This window comes from Scyliorhinus canicula, chromosome 23 (genome assembly GCF_902713615.1).
Source record: "Scyliorhinus canicula chromosome 23, sScyCan1.1, whole genome shotgun sequence".
Classification (NCBI taxonomy): domain Eukaryota; kingdom Metazoa; phylum Chordata; class Chondrichthyes; order Carcharhiniformes; family Scyliorhinidae; genus Scyliorhinus; species Scyliorhinus canicula.
The window spans coordinates 5,975,044-5,992,436 of NC_052168.1; the positions used below are offsets into that span (position 1 = coordinate 5,975,044).

Below are 17,393 nucleotides of genomic sequence, written 5' to 3' on the forward strand. Positions count from 1 at the left end.
ATGTGGGTCACAGTATAATTCGAGGTGCATGTAACAAGCATAATCATGGGGGACTTGGAATGGGTAAACCTAATTAGTCCTGATGCTGTGGAGGGTGAATTCCTGGAATGTATACAAGATGGTTTTCTAGTACAGTATGTTGAGGAACTTCATTGCAGTGTTAATGTAAGCCTACTTGTGACACTAATTGCATGCACCATTCTAAATCGGATGGATTCCGAAACGTATGGGACCAATATCTCAAATTTATAGGCTGTGATGTTTGACTTGCTCCTACAAGGTTTTACATTAGTTATGTAGCACTGTCTTGAACTTGCTATACATGAAGGTGTGCATCATATTACTATGTCCACATGGCCTTATGCTGTTCTCAAGCTTATGTTTTTTTTTCTCTATTGTGTGGTTGGCAGCACTAAGTTTAAGAATCAGTTGTATTGCTGTTCTCCTGTCTTTTTCTCTGCTCGTGTAGTCAGAAGCATTTATGTTGTACTGTACCCGTGTTGCATTACTTGTAAAAAGAAACTAAAAAAACATGTTTTGTTAAAATGACTGACTATGAGTGGAACGACTAGCATTTATATTGCAAAGTTCTCCACAAGCCAGTTTTAGTCATAGCTGCATTGTAGAAAATGCAGCAACCTCTTGATTGAGGGATAAATAATAATAATATAATAATCTTTATTAGTATCTGAAGTTACTGTGGAAATCCCCTCGTTGCCTGTTCGGGTACACAGAGGGAGAATTCAGAATATCCAATTCACCTAACAAGCACGTCTTCCGGGACTTGTGGGAGGTAACCGGAGCGCCCGGAAGAAACACACGGAGACCTTGGTGTCCATGTACATAGATCCCTGAAAGTTGCCACCCAGGTTGATAGGGTTGTGAAGAAGGCCTATGGTGTGTTGGCCTTTATTGGTAGAGGGATTGAGTTCCGGAGCCATGAGGTCATGTTGCAGCTGTACAAAACTCTAGTACGGCCGCATTTGGAGTATTGCGTACAGTTCTGGTCGCCTCATTATCGGAAGGACGTGGAAGCTTTGGAACGGGTGCAGAGGAGATTTACCAGGATGTTGCCTGGTATGGAGGGAAAATCTTATGAGGAAAGGCTGATGGACTTGAGGTTGTTTTCGTTAGAGAGAAGAGGTTAAGAGGTGACTTAATAGAGGCATACAAAATGATCAGAGGGTTAGATAGGGTGGACAGTGAGAGCCTTCTCCCGCGGATGGAGGTGGCTAGCACGAGGGGACATAGCCTTAAATTGAGGGGTAATAGATATAGGACAGACGTCAGAAGTAGGTTTTTTACGCAAAGAGTGGTGAGGCCGTGGAATGCCCTACCTGCAACAGTAGTGAACTCGCCAACATTGAGGGCATTTAAAAGTTTATTGGATAAGCATATGGATGATAATGGCATAGTGTAGGTTAGATGGCCTTTAGTTTTTGACTTCCCATGTCGGTGCAACATCGTGGGCCGAAGGGCCTGTACTGCGCTGTATCGTTCTATGTTCTATGTTCTATGACTCCGCACAGACAGTGATCCAAGCCGGGTCCCTGGCGCTGTGAAGCGACAGTGCTAACCACTGTGCCGCCATGCTGCCCTGCTTTTTATTCAGTCTGAGAGAGCAGATGAGACCTCAGTTTAACACCTCCTTTGAAAGAGTGCTCCACTGACAGCGCAGGACTCTCAGTACCGCACGGGGAGTATCGGCCTGAACATTTGTGGAGCCTCCGGAGGAGGGCTTGAACCCACGACACACTGACACTGAAGGAAAAGCTCCAGGTTAGCTGTAACTCGCAAACTAATAACTTATTTGCCTTTTAGCCTGGCCCTGAGATGGTTAAATAGGGACGCATGCCTAAACCAGTCCCATTGGACAAACCTGCCCCAAGTTAAAGCCTGTCGCGTTATCTCTCCTGCCCCACGGGTGACCTCCGCCCTTGCTGCCGTCATTTGACAAACAAATTATCTTCCACCCTTCAACTTCAGGGGAGGAGGGGGGGTGGGGGAGTGAGAGAGCGAGAGAGAGAGAGAAACGCAGAGAGAGTGAGGGAGCCAGCTATTCGGAGGATCCTCACCATGTCAGCTAATAAAGATCAGGAGAGCGTCCACGCAGCCGAGATGGACAAGGCCCCAGCTGCACCCTCCGAGGCTCCCTGCGCGGAACTCAAAACGGCCATGGAGAAATGGTGAGCTCATCAAGGGGCTTTAAGAAACATTCCTGTCCAATTGCAATTTTACGGGAGGCTTGCGAAGCGTCATGGTAAAACGTATGGTTTTTCTTTACATAACTGAGTGCGGGGTTAAATGACAGAATCGCTTTGCAGTTAACGCGTCTGCCCAGTTCCAGCCGTGCAAATGGCTTTGCCTGATTGACCTGACACCTCGCATAGCATCAACTCCAAATTAACCATTTCCGGGAGTCGGTGTGGAATTCCGATCAGGGTTATTGAGCCGTTATTGTCCTTTCATTCACGCCACCTTACGCAAGAGGAGGGAGTCTCTTCAGCAAACTGGTAAATACCCATAACCTAGCACATTTGTAGCAACATAGGAAGCACCCAGCGTTGGCAGTGAAACATCGCCACCCTCTCAAGTTTCTCCCGGATTCTAGGTTTTCTGCTGTCTTGAGCACCCCCTCCCCCCCAATTTTAAACGCCCCACCATTTGGCAGCCATGTTTTCAGTTGCCTGGGCCCCAACCTCCCTAATCCTCAACGCCTCTCCCTTCTCCTTTAAGATGCTACTTCGAGACACCCCCCCCCCCAACACCTCCTTATGTGGCCTGTCAAATTTCATTTGATAATGCTCCAATGAACCACGTTTTACTATGTCGGAGGTGCTATTTAAATGCAAGTTACTGTTGTTGTGTTGGATGAGGAACTGAGAAAGTCCTCAATGCAGAATGGTTTGTCTCGGTTCAGCTCGACCCACATTTTTTACTTTGATAAATTTATTCGATTGAAGGTTGAAGTCGAATTTGCTGAAGTAAGTTATCTTTTTAGATTCAACTACAAGCCGTTTGAACAGGCCCCGATGCAGAAGGGCATCCATTTTAGGTTAATGCAGAATCACGAGACCTAGCATTGAACTAGGAGGGGAGAAAAATCAGAAATGAATGATTCTGGTTTGGAAGGGTGGCACTACTGCCTCACAACCCCAGGGACCCTGTTTCAATTCCGGCCTCGGTTGACTGTGTGGAGTTTGCACTTTCTCCCCATGTGTGTGTGTGGGTTTCCTCCGGGTGCTCCGGTTTCCTCCCACAGTCCAAAGATGTGCAGTTTAGCTGGATTGGCCATGTTATATTGCCCCTTTGGTGTCCAAAAGGTTAGGTAGGGTTAGGGGGATAGGGTGGAGGAGTGGGCTTAAGTAGGGTGCTCTTTCCAAGGACCGGTGCCTACTCGATGGGCTGAATGGCCTCCTTCTGCACTGTAGGGATTCTGTGATTCTACGATGAAAGAGGGATGAACAAAATGATCCTGTAGAGAGGCACTGATGATATTTAAGTGAATTGAAGAAGTCAAACCCTGTTACAATGGGCAGGAGGAGGGTATATGTTAGTAACCAGCGAAATATAGGACTGGTTATGGAGGCATCAACTTGGTTAAACTTGAGGGCAGCACGGTGGCACAGTGGTTAGCATTGCAGCCTACGGCACCGAGGTCCCAGGTTCGAATCCCGGCCCTGGGTCACTGTCCGTGTGGAGTTTGCACATTCTCCCCGTGTCTGCGTGGGTTTCACCCCCACAACCCAAAGGATATGCAGGGTAGGTGAATTGGCGACGCTAAATTGCCCCTTAATTGGAAAAAAAATAATTGGGTACTCTAAATTGAAAAAAAACTTGGTTAAACTTTTGAGCGATATTCCAATGGTTAAGATAGAACATTAGCCACTGATTTAAACGGGGAGTGGGATGCGGCAGGATTGAGGTGCGCCTGTGTTTCTATGGAAGTACCAGTGAGATGGAACGAATTGACTCCTTGTCTAGACATACCTCGGGTGGTAAAGAACCAGTTTCCTTTGACATATTTCTATGTATCCTTTAATGTGTCCATAGGTTATATGGCCTCTGGGAAGGGTAGGCCATGAGATACCTGCTTTGTCAGCAAACCCCCTCATGAATCCCTTTGATGGAGATAGGAAAGCACTTGGTGGTGGAAATGTTCTTTAACGGGCATTTAATTGTTTCCATTAAGTTAGGACGTGGAGCGTTTGGTCAATAGCAGATAGGTGTCTCGAGGGGGACTGGCGTTTATATATCCCCTTTCACATCCTCAGAATGTTCCAACATGCTCAATAGCCAATTACCTCTGAAGTCCAGCCCCTAATGTTCTGTACAGGAATGTGGCAGCCAAAGTGCACACAGCAAGATCCCGCACACAGCAAAACCTGTTAAATATGTCTTTGATGGCGTTGGTTGAGGAAGGAATGTTGATCTGGGCACCTCACCTGTTCTGCAGATCGCTCAACGTCATCTTTTTCATACAGAGGACAGACAGGAATGTCAGTTTAATATTTCACCTGGAAGGCAATATCTCCCTCAATGCCATGTTCTCTCATTTAAAAAAAAATATTTGTTCACAGGATGTGGGCGTCTCTGGTTAGGTCAGCATTTATTGCCCATCCCAATTGCCCTCGAAGGCAGTGGTAATGAGCCGCCTTCTTAAACTGCTGCAATCCATGTGGTGTAGGTACACCCACAGTGCTGTTAGGGAGGGAGTTCCAGGATTTTGACCCAGCGACAGTGAATGAACGGCCGATATATTTCCAAGTCAGGATGGTGAGCGACTTGCAAGTGATGGGGTTCCCAGGTATCTGCTGTTCTTTTCCATCTAGATGGTAGAGGTCGTGGGTTTGGAAGGTGCTGTCGAAGGAGCCTTGGCGAGTTCCTGCAATGCATCTTGTAAATGGTACACACGGCTGCCACTGTTCGTCGGTGGTGGATGGAATTAATGTTTAAGGTGGTGGATGGGGTACCAATCAAGCGGGGCTATTTTGTCCTGGATGGTGTTGAGCTTCTTGAGTGTTGTTGGAGCTGCACTCATCCAGGCAAGTGGAGAGTATTCCATCACACTCCTGACTTGTGCCTTGTAGATGGTGGACAGGATTCGGAAAGCCAGGAGGCGAGTTAATCGCTCCTCTTGGTAATGTAATCCCAACTCTCAAATGAGTTCAATTTATTTTAATGGCCTTCCTGGCGAGTGGAGCCTCCCACAGTTGAATAGTCTAGGGACACTGGGCATTGTGAAGTAGTTGATATTTTATCATAGATATTTATCATAGTATTTAAAGTGCCGAAGGAGGCCACTCGGCCCATCAAGTCTGCACTGGCTCTTGGAAAGAGCACCCTACCCAAGCCCACACCTCCACCCTATCCCCATAACCCAGTAACCCCACCCAACACTGAGGGCAATTTTGGACACTAAGGGCAATTTATCATGGTCAATCCACCTAACCCGCACATCTTTGGACTGTGGGAGGAAACCGGAGCTCCCGGAGGAAACCCACGCACACACGGGGAGGATGTGCAGACTCCACACAGACAGTGACCCAAGCCGGGAATCGAACCTGGGACCCTGGAGCTGTGAAGCAATTGTGCTATCCACAATGCTACCGTGCTGCCCTGGAAAGCGTGAATATCCTGTTTCTCCAACACAAAATGAGTGTTTGTACCTTTTGACCTTGTATATATATATTTTTAAAAAAAATAAATTTAGAGTACCCAATTATTTTTTCTAATTAAGGGGCAATTTAGCATGGCCAATCCACCTACTCTGCACATTTTTGAGTTGTGGGGGCGAAACCCACGCAGACACGGGGAGAATGTGCAAACTCCACACGGACAGTGACCCAGAGCCGGGATCGAACCTGGGACCTCAGCGCCGTGACGCAGCTGTGCTAACCGCTAGGCCACCGTGCTGCCCTTGTATATATTTTTTTATTACTGTTTTAATAAAAAGATATGGCCAATCCAAAAAAAAAAATGCTCCATTCGGTAGTAACACCCTCAGACAAAACAATCGTCCCTCCGCCGGTTTTGTTGCGTGCTCGGCCTCTCTCTGCCCCGTGTTATTTTAACCTCAAGCTCTGCTCCCTAATTTGAGCTGACGGTGACTTTGCCTGCTTATCTGGCGTGGCCACACTCAGGGCAGGGATTGAGGGCTGTGCCACGGTGATGGGTAATTTGAACTGTCGAGCTGCGAGCTGACTCAGCTCCTGTCAACTGATGAGACCAGGGGAAGTATTTCTGGCTGGCTGCTGCCGTCTCTGCCTTGTATTTGTCTAATGAAGTCTGACTGATCATTAGTGCTGGGTTCCTGGTCACCCTGATCAATGTATGGAACATTTTTGTACAAATTCTCTGTGAGTATGCAATCGGAAAATGCTGCTTCCCCCTCGCACGCCAGTGTTTAACAGGCTTAGAACAAGCCTGACCTTGAATTTTAGTATGAATGTTGTGGTTAGCAAGTTAAGGAACATGAACGCTGGGGAATCGTATGCTCTCTGTTGGGGCTGCCCAGTTCAACACGGTTTATGCGAGGTGCTCCTTCCCACTGCTGACCAGCCAAAGATGTCACATGTTTTAGCCGTGCACACTAATTTTAGGAGAAAATGCCTCACATGCATTCGCACAATGTGGGGGGCATGTACTGCATATGTACATATCCACTTAAACATCTGTCACATTCAAACAAGGCAGTAAAACACTCGCCACCATCAAAAAAACAATCACAGGCACACTCTGTTTTTGTCTTATCACCATCAAATAACAAATAACTGGACAACGTAGAAACGGTTGGAGGCCATTCAGCCCCTTACTTCAGTGCTTCAAATCCATTACTCCCACACTCGGCAGATAGCCCTTTCATACCCTTAGTAAAAAAAATCTCTTTTTAACATTTCAGACAAAGAAGATGGAAGCAGGTGGAGGCCATTCGGCCCTTCGAGTCTGCTCCACCATTCGTGGCTGATCATCAAATTCAATACCCTGATCCCGCCTCGCCCCCACCAGCCCCTGATCCCTTTAGCCCCGAGAGCTAATCCCATCGGGAAATCACTCAACGCTTTGGCCTCGACTACTTCCTATTGTGGCGCAGTGGTTAGCACTGGGACTGCGGCGCCGAGGTCCCAGGTTCGATCCCGGCTCTGGCTCACTGTCCGTGTGGAGTTTGCACATTCTGCCCGTGTTTGCGTGGGTTTCGCCCTCACAACCCAAAAGATTTGCAGAGTGGGTGGATTGGCCAGGCTAAATTGCCCCTTAATTCGAAAAAAAAAAATTGGGTACTCTAAATATATTTTTTTTAAATGACTTCTTATTGACACCCACACTTCTGGTGACAGGGATGTGCTGAGCATTTGCACATCAGGTGGCTCTCCTCCATAATACAGTAGAATAGGCACTTTTGGATGAATTTAGCCTGAAAATCCGGACTTATTGTACCCTTAAAGAGAAAAGGAAGAGAAAAAGAGCAATATGCCAACTAGTGGTGGCTCAGGAGGCCACAGCGAAGCCAGAAGCGATGGACAAGAGGGCAGGAGCAGCGAGCGAGCGAGTCGGCAGGCCCACGAGCTAAGGGGTCCCCGGCCACCCCCGAGAGAGGGAGACCGACGGCCCGGACAACGGGCCCCCCACCCCCCCCCCCCACCCCTTCAGACCCGGAGAGGGGTGGAAGACACAACAGCCCCAGAATCCACTCCTTTTTTCTGGAGGGGGAAAGAGTTCCAGATTTCTATGACCGTGTTTTATGAAAAGGATGCTGCCAGGTATCGCTCCTGAATGGCCTGGATATCACTTTCAGGTATTGTACCTGGATGCCCTCCTTGAGCAGATCTCAACCACATCTGGATTCCCCAAACCGCCCATATGCTGCTTGCGGTTATTGCTTGGGACGAGCGAACCATCCCCCCAACAGTTGTGCTTCAGCTCTGACCCTCGGGGCCTGCTACAGGACTCCGAATTTAGCTTTTAACAATCGTCCTGATTGCAAATGCCACTTTGGGTCATTTGTAGGCCTTCATGTCCAGAACCAGAAAGTTTCAGCAGGGCACCATCACCGCTGAACCTGTCCACAGGCCCCAGGTCGCCCACCTCCACCCGAGTATTGCACTGTCAATAATTCAGGAAATTATGCTCCCCTTAGATTGGCTGATTTCCGTCTCACCTTTAATCCCCTCAGCTCCATTAACTTTCAACCCAACTCTTTTTGTACATCCTGCTTCCCCCATGGACAGTGGAGACATAAGAACATAAGAACTAGGAGCAGGAGTAGGCCATCTGGCCCCTCGAGCCTGCTCCGCCATTCAATGAGATTGTGGCTGATCTTTTGTGGACTCAGCTCCACTTTCCGGCCCGAACACCATAACCCTTAATCCCTTTATTCTTCAAAAAACCATCTATCTTTACCTTAAAAACATTTAATGAAGGAGCCTCAACTGCTTCACTGGGCAAGGAATTCCATAGATTCACAACCCTTTGGGTGAAGAGGTTCCTCCTAAACTCAGTCCTAAATCTACTTCCCCTTATTTTGAGGCTATGCTCCCTCGTTCTGCTTTCACCCGCCAGTGGAAACAATCTGCCCGCATCTATCCTATCTATCCCTTCATAATTTTAAATGTTTCTATAAGATCCCCCCCTCATCCTTCTAAATTCCAACGAGTACAGTCCCAGTCTACTCAACCTCCTCGTAATCCAACCCCTTCAGCTCTGGGATTAGCCTAGTGAATCTCCTCTGCACACCCTCCAGTGCCAGTACGTCCTTTCTCAGGTAAGGAGACCAAAACTGCACACAATACTCCTGATGTGGCCTCACTAACACCTTATCCAATTGCAGCATAACCTCCCTAGTCTTAAACTCCATCCCTCTAGCAATGAAGGACAAAATTCCATTCGCCTTCTTAATCACCTGTTGCACCTGTAAACCAACTTTCTGTGACTCATGCACTAGCACACCCAGGCCTCTCTGCACAGCAGCATGCTTTAATATTTTATCGTTTAAATAATAATCCCGTTTGCTGTTATTCCTACCAAAATGGATAACCTCACATTTGTCAACATTGTATTCCATCTGCCAGACCCTAGCCCATTCACTTAACCTATCCAAATCCCTCTACAAACTTCCAGTATCCTCTGTACTTTTCGCTTTACCACTCATCTTAGTGTCATCTGCCAACTTAGACACATTGCCCTTGGTCCCCAACTCTAAATCATCTATGTAAATTGTGAACAATTGTGGGCCCAACACGGATCCCTGAGGGACACCACTAGCTACTGATTGCAAACCAGAGACATACCCATTATTCCCCACTCTTTGCTTTCTATTAATTAACCAATCCTCTATCCATGCTACTACTTTATCCTTAATGCCATGCATCTTTATCTTATGCAGCAACCTTTTGTGTGGCACCTTGTCAAAGGCTTTCTGGAAATCCAGATATACATCCATTGGCTCCCCTTTATCTACCACACTGGTAATGTCCTCAAAAAATTCCACTAAATTAGTTCGGCACGACCTGCCCTTTATGAACCCATGCTGCATCTACCCAATGGGACAATTTCTTTCCAGATGCCTCGCTATTTCTTCCTTGATGATAGATTCCAGCATCTTCCCTACTACTGAAGTTAAGCTCACTGGCCTATAATTTCCTGCTCTCTGCCTACCTCCTTTTTAAACAGTTTGCTCATTTCCAATCCACCGGGACCAACCCAGAGTCTAGTGAATTTTGGTAAATCATCACTAGTGCATCTGCAATTTCCCTAGCCATCTCTTTTAGCACTCTGGGGTGCATTCCATCAGGGCCAGGAGACTTGTCTACCTTTAGCCCCATTAGCTTGCCCATCACTACCTCCTTAGTGATAACAATCCTCTCAAGGTCCTCGCCTGTCCATAGCCTCATTTCTATCAGTCACTGGCATGTTATTTGTGTCTTCCACTGTGAAGACCGACCAAAAAACCTGTTCAGTTCCTCAGCCATTTCCTCATCTCCCATTATTAAAACTCCCTTCTCATCCTCTAAAGGGCCATATTACCTTAGCCACTCTTTTTGTTTTATATATTTGTAAAAACGTTTACTGTCTGATTTTTATATTCTGAGCAAGTTTTCTCTCATACTCTATCTTACTCTTCTTTATAGCATTTTTAGTAGCTTCTGTTGCCCCCTAAAGATTTCCCAGTCCTCTGGTCTCCCACCATCTTTGCCATTTTTATGCTTTTTCCTTCAATTTGATACTCTCCCTTATTTCCTTAGATATCCATGGTCGATTTTCCCTCTTTCTACCGTCCTTCCTTTTTATTGGTATTAACCTTTGCTGAGCACTGTGAAAAATCACTTGGAAGGTCCTCCACTGTTCCTCAACTGTTCCACCATAAAGTCTTTGCTCCCAGTACATTAGGAAAATGTTTAGTCTCAGAGAATGGTTACAGCACAGAAGTCTATTCTCCCCACCGTGTGCATTACAGCCCTCTCTGCAAGAGGGTGAACACCTAACCCTAGTCCCTGTCAACATTCTAGGGGGTTGACATTGATCAGAAGGTGAACTGGACTAGTCATATAAATACTGTGGCTACCAGAGCAGGTCAAAGACTAGGAATCCTGCGGTGAGTAACTCACCTCCTTACCTCCCTCCCCCCCCCCCCCCCCCAAAGCCTGTCCACCACCTACAAGACACAAGTCAGGAGTGTGATGGAATACTCTCCACTTGCCTGGGTGAGCGCAGCTCCAACAACACTCAAGAAGCTCGACACCATCCAGGACAAAGCAGCCCAGTGATCGGTACCCAATCCGCCCCCTTCAACTTTCGCTCCCTCCGTCCGTTTCCCCCGCAGCCCGACAATTGTTCCCTCTTCAGATAATTAAAATTCTCTTTTAAAGGTCTCAATTGAACCTGCCTCCACCAGACTCTCAGGCCGTGCATTCCAGATCCTAGCCACTCGCTGCGTGAGAAAGCGTCTCCTGGTAGCCACAGTTGCTGCTTTGCCAATCACCTTATATCGGTTTTCTTGGCTGTCAGGGTAGGGATCGGGATTGGCATGGAGCTTGGGCCTCGGAATCTCCGTCTAACTTTGGTGTTTTTTTTTATTTTAATGGTTTCCAGCATCACAGATAAAGGTGAAGAAAACTGCAAAGAAGCAACTCAGGCCTACAAAAACTGCATGAAAACATTAGGATTTAAAGTTTAACAACAGCTGACTGGTGAGCGTCTATTCTACGATTAGTTTGGTGTCCGTGTTTGGGTAGTAACTATCCGTTGGGCCTAACCTGCTTCACCTGGGTATGTCCTGAAATAATAATAATAATCTCTATTGTCGCAAGCAGGCTGACATTAACACTGCAATGAGGTTACTGTGACAAGCCCCTAGTCGCCACATTCCTGATCGGGTACACAAGAGTGAGAATTCAGAAATGTCCAAGCAGGTCTTTCGGGACTTGTGGGAGGAAACCGGAGGAAACCCACGCAGACACAGGGGGAGAACGTGCAGACTCCACACAGACAGTGACCCAAGCCGGGAATCGAACCTGGGACCTTGGCGCTGTGAAGCACCCGTGCTAACCACTGTGCTGCCGTGCCGCTGCACCCTCAGCCAGTCAAAAGGTGGGAACAGTCAAGGAGGTAGACTTTCTCACATCCCCAACTGTGGTTGCATAATCCTGGGGAACTGATGCAGATGCTGTGCCGTCTATGCGCTGTCCCGTTACCTAACTCTAGTTGCACATATTCCTGGAGGTTTTATTGTGTGGCCTCCCACTTCTAACTGTTTCCACCCAGAACACCGGCAATTCCAACCCTCAGCCTTCCCCCCCCCCCCCCCCCCCCCCCCCCCCCCCCAAAGAATGATTTTATAAAAAATGAATGATAGTGTTGAAGTTGGATATCAACATACTGGAGGTCACCATTGACCAGAGGCTTAACTGGACCAGCCATGTAAACACTGTGGCTACAAGAGCACATCAGTGGCTGGGGGTCCTGTGGCAAGAAACTGACATCCCGACTCCCCAAAGCCTGTCCGCCAACTGGCACAAAACAGGATTCTGATGGAATACTCTCCCCTTGCCTGGATGAGTGCAGCTCCAACACACAGAAAGCTTGACTATCCAGGACAAACAGCCCGCTTGATTGGCACCCCATCCGCCACCTTCAACATTCGCCCCCTTCACCATTGACACACAGTACCAGCCGTCTGTACCATCGACAAGTGGCACTGCGGCAACTCACCAAAGCTCCTTCAACAGCACCTTCCAAACCCAAGACCTCTAGCACCTTGGGTGGCAGCTACGTAGGAACACCACCACCTGGAGGTTCCCGTCCAAGCCACTCGGCTCCCCGACTTGAAAATATATCACCGTTGTCGCTGAATCAAAATCCTGGAACTCTACAACATGGCGGCACAGTGCTTGGCACTGCTGCCTCACAGTGTCAGGGACCTGCGTTCAATTCCGGCCTCGGGTGACTGTGTGGAGTCTGCAAATTCTCCTCATGTCTGCGTGGGTTTCCTCCGGGTGCTCCGGTTTCCTCCCAGAGGCCAAAGATGTGCAGGTTCAGATAAAGTGCCCCTTAGTGTTCAGGGATGGGCAGGTTCAGTTACATAGAACATAGAAAAATAAAGCACAGAACAGGCCCTTCGGCCCACAATGTTGTGCCGAACCTTTGTCCTAGATTAATCATAGATTATCATAGAATTTACAGTGCAGAAGGCCACTCGGCCCATCGAGTCTGCACCGGTACTTGGAAAGAGCACCCTACCCGAGGTCAACACCTCCACCCTATCCCCATAACCCAGTAACCCACCCAACACTAAGGGCAGTTTTGGACACTAAGGGCAATTTAGCATGGCCAATCCACCCTAACCTGCACATCTTTGGACTGCGGGAGGAAACCTGAGCACCCGGAGGAAACCCATGCACACACGGGGAGGATGTGCAGACTCCGCACAGACAGTGACCCAAGCCGGGAATCGAACCTGGGACCCTGGAGCTGTGAAGCAATTGTGCTATCCACAATGCTACCGTGCTGCCCTTAAGAACAAATTAATCTACACCCCATCATTCTACCGTAATCCATGTACCTATCCAACAGCCGCTTGAAGGTCCCTAATGTTTCCGACTCAACTACATCCACAGGCAGTGGATTCCATGCCCCCACTACTCCCGTTACAGGGTTACGGACCTAGGGAGGGTGGTCTTTCTGAGGGTCGGTGCAGACTCGACGGGCCGAATGGCCTGCTGGTTCACTATAGGAATCCTATGATTCCAACAGCACAGTGGGTGTACCTGCACCACATGGACTGCAGCGGTTCAAGAAGGTGGCTCACCACCACCTTCTCAGGGGCAATAAGGGATGGGCAATCAATGCTGGCCCAACGAGTGATGCCCACATCTCCCAAAAAAAAACTCAACCTTTTTTAAGCCGCTACCATTTGTCTCTTGCATTGCTGTGTCAACCAGGTTAATCCTCAATCCCGCGAGAGTCCTGGACAGTCCTAAAGGGCCGGCAATCCTAATGTTTAATTTTCCACGGCATGGCAGAATATCACCACTCTGATCATTAGGACAAGCCACTGACTGGTGGGGCCATGTAACCACCTATTTCTTATGTTGCGATCACTCCCCCCCCCCCCCCCCCCCCCCCCCCCCCCCCCCGCCCACAATATATTTATCAATGGGGCAAACAATCCCTTCACAATGCCTGGAAACTTCAAGAAGAAATACTTTCTGTAGAATTATCCTCCATCTCTCTCCTCCGTTGGGTCAGGAAACTTGAGGAAAGCTTGGCTGATACAAGCAATCACTCGCCCTCGCATCAGTTCAAGGTTGTTAAGAAAGCTTATGGAATGCTCTCCTTCACTGGCAGAGGTATAGAATATAAAAGTAAGGATATAATGTTGGAATTGTATAAAACACTGGTGACGCCACAGCTGGAGTATTGTGGGCAGTTCTGGTCGCCACATCACAGGAAGGATGTAACTGCTCTGGACAGAGAGCAGAGGAGATTTACAAGAACGTTGCCAGGGCGGGAAAGATGTAGCTACAAGGAGATTGGAGAGGCCGGGGTTATTTTTCTTGGAGTAAATAAGTCTGACGGGTGACATATTAAAATTAATTTAAAGTGCCCAATTCTTTTTTTTTCCTAATTAAGGGGCAATTTAGCATGGCCAATCCACCTACCCTGCACATCTTTGGTTTGTGAGGGTGAGACCCACGCAGACACGGGGAGAATGTGCAAACTCCACACGGACAATGACCCGGGGCCAGGATTGAACCTCGGTCCTCAGTGCCGTGAGGTAGCAGGGATAACCACTGCGCCACCATGCCACCCAGGAGGCGTACAAAATTATGAGGCAAAAGAGATCGGGTGGACAGGATACAATTGTTTCCCTTGCTGGAGAATCCGAGAACCAGAGGACATAGATTCAGGATAAGAGGCAGAAGGTGTAGAGGGAACATGAGGAAGAACCTTTTTACGCAGAGGGGAGTGGGAGTCTGGAATTCGCTGCCCGAGTTGGTGGTGGAGGCAGAGACCCTAAACTCTTCTAAATAGTACCTGGATCTGCACCTTAAGTGTTGTAAGCTACACTGCTACGGATCGGGCGCAGGAAGGATGGATTAGAAAAGGGTACCTGGGTGTCTTTGGGCTGGAGTTGTAATACATCTGTGGTTCCATCTTTAGTCTTCAAACATTCTCACTGTCTTATTAACATTTTTCGTTGCTCCATCTTCTGAGGTCATGTACCGCGGTGGGTCGCATCGCTACCTCTGAGCCAGGAGCACTGGGTTTGCGTCCCACTCCAGCACCTTGATAGCCATAGAAGATGCATTCGCAATCCGGCAAACAAGTTAGGGGCTGGTTTAGCTCACTGAGCTAAATCGCTGGCTTTTAAAGCAGACCAAGCAGGCCAGCAGCACGGTTCGATTCCCTGTACCAGCCTCCCCGGACAGGCGCCGGAATGTGGCGACTAGGGGCTTTTCACAGTAACTTCATTGAAGCCTACTCGTGACAATAAGCGATTTTCATTTTCATTTTCAAGTTGGGTGTCAACTGCAAACCCTTCCAACATACGGTAAGAGTGGGAGAGATTCCTGGTCAATCAATGATGGGAGAGAAAGTTAGAACCTCTGCCATCGCTATCCATAGCTCCGGGCTACAACGTGCACTTAAAAGTGCATGTTCCCGTAGCAACGTGGCCTTTCTGGGTGAACCACAACAGACCACCACCAGAGCGAGATAGCTAGTATCGGATCCCACTCATCAACCCTTTTAATGTGAAATAGGATATGCACTGCTCAATTAACACACTTGTTTGTTTCCTCCTACAGGTATCTGCATCTCTGGGCTGCCCATTTCATGACCGGCCCTTCTTCCAAGCATCTCCGTTTCCCCATGACCTCCCACTCACTAATAAACCTCCTCCACGGTGAATAATCCACCACAGAATAGCCACCTCGAGTTGTTGCATTCTGATTTTATCTTGTTGCATAAACGACCATGAGGTACACAACTTATGAAGGAACCATCCCATCTGACACGTGTGACTTCCAGCAGCCTCCCATTGGAGTGACGCTAAGTCAGACACACACTCTGCTGCACTTCGAATTCAAGGACCACGTTCTTGACCCTTGACATTACGTGCAAGCAGAGAGGTCTTCTTCTTTTAAACTTTCGCTGCCAAAGATGGAAAGCCTTGCATTTATACAGAGCCATGTTGCAACTCTTAAATGTTCCCAAAGACTCCACAAACAATTAAGTTCCGTCTGCGAACAAGTCAAACAGAAGAAGTACCGACCTCATTAAACCAGTTACAAAGGTATTTTCTGGAAATATTGATCGAGTAATCTACCCTTCTTCCAAAGCGCCACAGGATTGGTTTGTTCGTTGGCACTGTAGCCTTAGTTGGCAGCATCCAAGCCACTGTCCCACATTACCCATCCATCCAATTTTTCGTCTTGCTCTTCTGTTTTTGCCCTCAAGTTATCCTTCAGTTGTTGCCAGGACCAGGATCTTTTACAGTCACCCGAAACTCCACTTTGACGTTTGCCCAGTTGAGAGCGACGTTTGTCCAGTTTGTGCCCTTCCCATTCGGAGCGGAGAATGAACCACCCTCAGCCCGGGCAGTGAAAAATGCCATCAGTATTTCAACATTTATTGGAGTCTCCCCTCTAGCATTCTTTGCTGCGTGAGAGAGCGAGGCTTATTCCAATGCAGAACAAAAGTAAACGAAATGAAAATTGAAAATGAAAATCGCTTATTGTCACGAGTAGGCTTCAATTAAGTTACTGTGAAAAGCCCCTAGTCGCCACATTCCGGCGCCTGTCCGGGGAGACTGGTACGGGAATCAAACCGTGCTGCTGACCTGCTTTGAAAGCCAGCGATTTAGCTGAGTGAGCTAAACCAGCCCCTAAATTACTGCAGATGCTGGAATCTGAAACAAAAGAGAAAACGCTGGAAAATCTCAGCAGGTCTGGCAGCAACTGTAGGGAGAGAAAACAGCTAACGGTTCGAGTCCGATGCTTTGACAAAGAGTCGTCAGACTCAAAACGTTGGCTCTTTTCTCTCCCTACAGATGCTGCCAGACCTGCTGAGATTTTCCAGCATTTTCTCTTTCGAAAGAGATCAGGGTTCTTTTGGCAATTGATGAAATATTCAGGTGCAGCCGAGCGAAGTATGTTTAGGTACAAAGCCATCTGCAGCAATGCCCTTCACCCCCACCCCTCCTTTCCCCCAAATACCCACCTACCTTCATATTCGATTTTTAGCAGCAAAGGTGGCGAGACACTACATTCTGGAACTTTAACCATCACTCCAAAAGCCACCGACCACTTCAGCCGCATTTTTGGCTTCCACCACCCCCCCCCCCACCACCCATTCCCCCCCCCCCCCCAATCCCCCCCCCCCACCCCCTCCCATTCCCCCCCCATCCCCCCCACCCTCCCATTCCCCCCACCCTCCCATTCCCCCCCCATCCCCCCCACCCTCCCATTCCCCCCCCATCCCCCCCCCCCACCCATTCCCCCCCCTCCCCCAACCACCCATTCCCCCCCCCTATCCCCCCCACCCTCCCATTCCCCCCCATCCCCCCATTCCCCCCCATCCCCCCCCCCACCCCCCATTCCCCCCCCACTCCCACCCCCCCCAACCCCCATTCCCACCCCCCCCCCATTGCCCCCCCCACGTCCCCCCCCCCCCCCCCCCCATGTCATTTGGTGTCCAGTCTCCACCCTGTCAAGAAGCTTGGGCAGTTTTTGGACAGTAAAGCCATTCAATAAATCCAGGTTTGCATACCTCCCTTTACGGGTCGCGCTCTGAGTGGCGTAATGAAAATCTATGAAAAGCTTCCTAGCCCCAATACCAACTCAAGGGTCACTGTTCATTAACATAGGAAATGAGAGCAAGGCCATTTGGCCCCT

General features: G+C 48.5%; 1 long non-coding RNA gene across 1 annotated transcript; it reads left to right on the top strand.

Annotated features, from left to right (window-relative positions):
• Positions 1-1,948: 1,948 nt before the first annotated feature.
• On the top strand, positions 1,949-15,429 carry LOC119956544. Its single transcript, XR_005458646.1, has 3 exons — positions 1,949-2,186; positions 11,089-11,186; positions 15,306-15,429. It is a non-coding gene; the product is annotated as an uncharacterized LOC119956544 (long non-coding RNA).
• The last annotated feature ends 1,964 nt before the right edge of the window (positions 15,430-17,393 follow it).